Here is a 6567-nt window from a genome sequence, read left to right on the forward strand (position 1 = left end):
CTGTCTCCTTGGCTTATCAGATATGATCCAGGCTTAGCCAGTATTGAGTATATACAGGCTGGCATTAATCACGTCTGTTCCTAAATGTCCCAATCGTTAAGCAGCTGCATAGGTACAGGTGAATTCTTTCTTCCAGGTCAGTGCCAGCTGTGATGGCCTTGATCCTGCCCAGAGTATTTCTGGGTTGGAGTTGCCCTCTGCCCAAGTACACCTGATTCCTGTGGATGTCGAGGAGAGGTGAGCTTTCTGGAGCCTTCTCTGTGAAACTGGGGAGTGGTGGTAGGGTCAAGTATGTGGCCTAGAAGTGTGTGGCCCACAATGAGAGCCCCTATTTTATCTGTGTAGTGCATGTTTTCCTTGCTGTCCCCAAAGGCTGTTGGCCGTGGGCCTTCCTGAGCTCTCCAGGCCCCATCCAGGGCTTTCTGTAGTCAGAGCGGATTTTTATTTCAGCCAGTGCTATGTTCACAGCCTTCTAGCAAAGGCACCAGTTCCCAGCCAGGGCAGTGTTTGTGATGTGCTGGTTTCACACCCCCCACTCCCCTCAACGTGCTGGCTTATCTGAAGGGGCCTTTGCAGGAGGGGACTGGGCACCAGATGTGGGGCTTCTAGAGTCTGGGGCTCTATTCTCCTGTCCCCTGCCTTCCCGGTGCAGCAAGTTCAGGGAGATAAACCCGCAGCTGCTTTCTTAAACAGAAAATGCTAGTATATCTTTTTTTAAAAATTATTTTTATTTTGAGAGGGTGAGGAGGGACACAAAGACAGAGAGAGAGAGAGAGAGAGAGAGAGAGAGAGAGAATCTTAAGTAAGCTTTGTGCTGAGTGCTGAAGTGCCGATGCGGGGCTCTATCTCACATCCCTGGGATCATGGCCTAAGCCGAAATCAAGAGTCAGATGCTCAACCGACTGAGCCACCCAGGCGCCCCTAAAATGCTGGTATATCTTCATTCTTGGTGTATAAGAAAGATTCATGAAAAGACCCCTTTCCCCTTTTTAATAATGAAAGAAATTTTATTTTGAAAATATTAAAGTGATGCATAAAAATATGACCTTGGAGTTCCCACGGAATAAATGGACCCCAGAATAGGTGGGAAAATGTGAGAAATGAGGACAGTGGGGGGGATTTACCGTTCCAGATATTAGTATATGCTCCAAAGACCCAGTCAACGCGTCTGTATTGGTGTTCGAGCAGGCACCTTGATGCGTGAAGCAGTAAGGGCCGGTATCACTCAGGAGGTGTCTATACGGACAGCCGTGTTGCATGTACAATCTAGGGGCTGAGAACTTCCTAATCGAGATTGCAAACCCAAAATCCATAAAGAAAAAAGTGATTGTTTTTGACTCTGTGAAATTAAAAAGTTTTCCATGCCAAAGGTATCACAAAGGCAGTACGCACACGACTAATCTGGAAAAAGTATTTCTAACTTTTCTTTTTTATACGTCAGTCAGAGGGTTAATTTCTATTGCAACAGAAAAATTCAAATAATCCAGATGGGTTTAAAGTAAAACGTGGATGTTTTCTCCCTGCCCTCAAGCCCCTTCTCTGGGGGAATCGCTTTTAACGGTTTAGTGAATTTCCTTTGGGGGCCTGGGGGCGGGGGCTCTTTCTTCTTCCTCATCCAGCAAAAGGAATTAATTTTAGTTTTCTTTTGAGCTGCAGCAGTGGGAAAGCGGGAGAACCCACTTGGGTTTTATTTTTGTTGGTTGTTCGCTTTCCCAAACCTGTCATTCCCCCTCCCCCACATCTCTGCTATTATTTACTTAATCTTTTCTTTTACACTTAACACACTTTTAAAAGCATACACTGATTTTAAAAAGGAAACTTTAAATCATTACCATAAATGGAAAACCAGCGCCATTTGCCATATGCAGAAGGTGGTCGTAAAAGTCGCGGGCGCAGAGGTGGTGAAATTCCAGTTCGATGTCGTAGCGGCTTGCTGTCTTTATTAAACACGAGGCTGGCAGCCTCAGGGGTTTGTGAAAAGCGGGCTAGCCTCCAGTGGAGACACTCTTTGGCTGAGGCAGGGGCATGGATTGTAGAGGAATGACTTTGTCGCCATGTTTCCATGCTTTGTGATGCCACCGGCACCTCCAGAGGCAGCGGGGACCTCCCTGTTGGGACGGGTCCCCCTCCAAGAGCCTCTGGTGTGATGGCCCTGGATGGACAGAGAGGACGGCGTTCCTCAAACCCAGCACAGCTTACGATTAGGACTTCAGTTTTCCAAATCCCACAGTTGATCTGCATTCATTTCTTTTTTTAAAGTTTTGTTTTATTTATTTACTTATTTTTGAGAGACAGATCGTGAATAAGGGAGGGGCAGAGAGAGAAGGAGACACAGAATCCCAAGCAGGCTCCAGGCTCCGAGCCATCAGCACAGAGCCCGACACAGGGCTCGAACCCGTGAACTGGGGGATCGTGACCTGAGCTGAAGTCAGATGCTTAACCGACTGAGCCCCCCAGGCGCCCCCTTTAACCCGACATTTTTCAAAACTCCTGAAGCCCTCCTTTTTTAAAAAAATTACTTGAACTTGCCAACGTAGTTTTTTGAGAAGCACTGGGATATTTAGAGAACTTTGGTTGTAACTAATGACAACTAAATACTCTTGCTTTTTTTTTTTTTAAATAAAGGAAAAAGTGATAATTTGGTGAAGTTTTCAGAGCACTTGCCAGTCACTGCCGGGAGAGATACTGTTTCTCGCAAGTTGCGAAACAATGAGGACTCTGATCTTGTGATTACTTTTTTTCTTCTTTTTCTCCTCTCGGTACTTTTTTTGTTCCCCTGACACTGAAAGGTTTGTCTTTTTTGACAAGTTGAGGTCGAGCACAGCACATCCACGACTCAAGCAGAAACACGAAAATGGGTCTAATCACACGGAGCTCAGGTACTGTCGTTCCAGTGTGAATTTTAGCAGCGATCCCGCTGACATAAGCCGCCTCCGAGAGTGTCCCCTGACCAGCTCAGGGCTGGACGTCGGGAAACACAGGGTCCGGCTGCGAACGAAAGGACACATCGAGCCCGCCATCAACTGTGGGGTGGGAAACGGGTCTGATTGCCAACGGACTATTTCAAAACGCGTGGCTTTTGGTTTCGAAGGTGTGTGTCCCAGTTCCCCGTGTTCTAAAGAACTCCAGAGAGCAGGCAATATTGCACCGCGTTGTTTCTTGGCGGCTTCTGCCACCCGGTGATTACGTGTTACTATTTGTTAACGTCTGTGTTCCCAGCTGCTCCATAATAAACGGGCTCATCTCGTGCCCCTGGTAACTAGCTCGCTGCCTGATACACATGGAAATGTGGTTTGTGTCCCAAGGTATAAACAGATACCAGTGAGTGAGCGTGTTCTGAGTGATTAGCTCCGTAATCGCAGGCAGAGAGCGTCAGACTTTGCGCTGGTCTCCTGAGGAGTGTTCAGGATCTAAAAATCTCCCAGCATTGTCGAAAGCGAGTGCCCTCATTGAGTTAATTCAACTAAGGCAGAGAAGGGGGGAAAAAATAAGACGCTTGCAGTTGGCGGCTAAGGAACCGGAGAGGATGAAAATAAGAATTCAGCAGAGAAACAATGCCGCAAATCCATCTGAGCGAGGCTCTCATTTTCCCACACTAGCTGCCTACCCCCTCCCAGAGGCCAAGTTCAAAGTCATCAGCCAAATGATTGCTCAGCATCCGCTAGACAGGCTGGTGGGGCCCTGGGGGTGAGGGGGGGGGGGAAGAAAGAAAGGGAGGGAACCGGCAGACTCTAGGGTCCCCTCCTCACTCTCTATTTGACAAGCCCAAAGAAGCCGCAGAGGGAGAACGTTTGGAAAGCCTTCCAAAACGCTCAGCGGCTTCCCTAAGCCTCAATTTTTAAAATTATTTTTTATTCTCATAAACTGTGGTACTTTGTGGTCTCTACCTGTGCCCCACACCCTTCCTGCTTCCGGTGGGCTTCCCACAGACCCCAGCTCCAACTCCGTTTCGCCTGTAACTTAGCAGCGGCACGATCCCGGGTGCGCTGTCCCATTATTCTGGGCCTCAGTGTGCTCGGCTGTAAAATGGGCGTGAGGAGAGCCTCAGCTCTGAGGCTGGGCCGTGCTTTTCCGCAGCCTGGAACATCTGGTGACTAATGACCAAACTGACCTCCTTAAGGAAGTTGTTGAGGAGTGGGGGGGGGGGGGGGGATCCAGCAGAGACACAAACCAGAACAGAAATGTGAAAATGCTTGTTTTGGGTAATTAATAGGACTCATAGGCCATCTGTGCACTCTGCCTCGGATTCCAAAGTGCTGCACCCCGGTCTCTTGGGCATGAGTGCGAGCACGTGTGTGCACTCGTTTCCAGTTGATATGCCAGGACACCCAGGCTCGGAGAGGTTAAGTTACTTGCCTGAGGCCCCACAGCTAGTGAACCAAAGTGCACCCAGGGCCAGCTGTCCTGGCTCGTACTCCTGCAGACCCCAGGCCATGCATCAGGAGGGTGGTGGCCCCATTTCCTGAAGATGGGAACGCCGAGGGAGTTTGCTTTAAAGGAAAACAGAAGGAACCTGACCGTTTGTGTTTATAGACTTACACCCGGTGTACAAGTCTTAGGCAACTGGCTCACAAATCCAGGGAGCACTTGTGGATGACCCACGGAGAGACGGGAGCATAAGATCTCAGTCCCCGCCTTCCGGAAATCTGTGTGGACTCGGGGTCGGGAAGGGTGAGGTCACGGAGGCCACAGGGGAGCCAGGTGAGGGACCCACACATGAGCCATTCTGAGGGTGCGGCCAGGTGGTAAATGCTGGCGTAAACCCACAAGAGGCACCACCCCCAGCCCCCAGCTGGTGGCAGCAGTGGGGGGAGGGGAGAGAGGGGCAGGGTTGGGGGAGGGCGAGGGGAGGGGTGGGGCGTCTCTGCGTGGGTTGCCGTCTCTCCGCTGAGCTTGATTGGCTGAGAAGTTCCATGGCAACCATCTCAGTGGGCGCACCAAGCCCTGCGAGTGTGGCAGACAAGCTTAAGGAACCGTTGGCTCCATGAGATCTTTATTAACAGCTCAAAGTCAAACCTGGAGTTTGAGAGGGGCTGTAGGGAAGAGCTGCATTTTTAAAAATTTTTATTTTTAAATTTTTTATTTATTTTTGAGAGAGAGAGAGAGAGAACAGGGGAGGGGCAGAGAGAGGGAGGCACAGAATCCGAAGCAGGCTCCAGGCTCCGAGCCATCAGCACAGAGCCCGATGCGGGGCTTGAACTTGTGAACCCCGAGATCATGACCTGAGCTGAAGTCGGACACTCAACCCACCCAGCCACCCAGGCACCCCAGAGCTGGATTTGAAAATACACTCCTAGCTCACCTTGAATTTCCCTGGACGCTTGGCATATGGAGGCAGTTGGGGGTAATTCTGACCTGATGTGCAGGGCTACAAGCCCGCCTGTCCCTCAAGGGCATGGACAACAGGGAAGGTGGAGGTCGGGAGAGCAGCACGTGATGGAGCGGAATGTTGGTTTGTTTGGGATCCAGGACTTTTTGCTACTGCCAATTAAATGCTGAGCAGGTTCCGATCCTCAGCTTCCCGTAGGTGCCCCACGTCATTCTGCGGTGACAGAGTGGCATTGGGGGGGGGGGGGTGGTTTGCGCACTTGCTTTGGTGTCCCAGTTTTTAAAAACAAGAATGGATGCCACTTCAGCTGGTCCGGCCTGGCTTTTCTAGAGGTTACTGTTCCCCTTCCGGGTGGCCTGGAATGGAGTCTGGTTTGGGCATTTCTAACCCCTGACCACACCCGGAGGGACATGTGTTGGCCCAGGAGGTGGGTAGGTGTGGGGGGGGGGGCTCGCTGAAAGAGAGGACGCACACGTGAGAGGGTGAAGGTGCTGCAGTGCGGTGTGCGGAGGCGGAAGGCGTCCGTGCGCAGCCAAGAGGGGTGCCGAGGCGGCCGTGGGGTGACCAGGATGAGCTAGATGTCCAGAGTGGGTCCACTTCCTGCAAACACCCTGAAGCAGGGGGACACTGTGAAGGACCCAGGTCTGGCTGCACCTCGGGTAAATCCACTGATGCCAGTTTCCACTCCAGTGGCCCTGTGGTCACCACCCCCCCAAGGATGCTTCTGGATGACCATTTCTGTGGGGGCAGGGCATGGGCGCCACTCCTCTCCCTGGGCTTGAGGTAGCTGAGAGGGCTCTGGCCAAATGCTCTGCCTGAGATACCCCAGCTGTGTGTAACCCCTCTGTGCCTCACTCCCTCGCTTCCTACATGCCTTCTTCCCCCCGCCCCCCTGCACACGTGTAACAGAGTGTAGAGCGACCTAAGCAAAGTCTTATTGGAGTGAACCCCTTTGAGGTGGCAGCTGTGTCTTATTTGTCAGCCTGCACCCCTCTGTGTAGGGCCTGCTCCACTCGTCTACTTACCTACTCATTCATCCATCCCTGGGCACACCTACCCATCCACCCACCCATCCACCCACCATCCATCCTCATCTGCCCATCTGTCCATCTGTCCCTTCACCCATTCATCCAGCAGACATGAATGGAACACCTGCCACATGCCAGACCCTGGGCTTGGCACTGGGAGTAAAACAACAGAAATGGTTCCTGCTGGAACCCCAGGGCTTGGTTTACAGT

Source organism: Panthera tigris, chromosome A3 (assembly GCF_018350195.1).
Source record: "Panthera tigris isolate Pti1 chromosome A3, P.tigris_Pti1_mat1.1, whole genome shotgun sequence".
Taxonomy (NCBI): domain Eukaryota; kingdom Metazoa; phylum Chordata; class Mammalia; order Carnivora; family Felidae; genus Panthera; species Panthera tigris.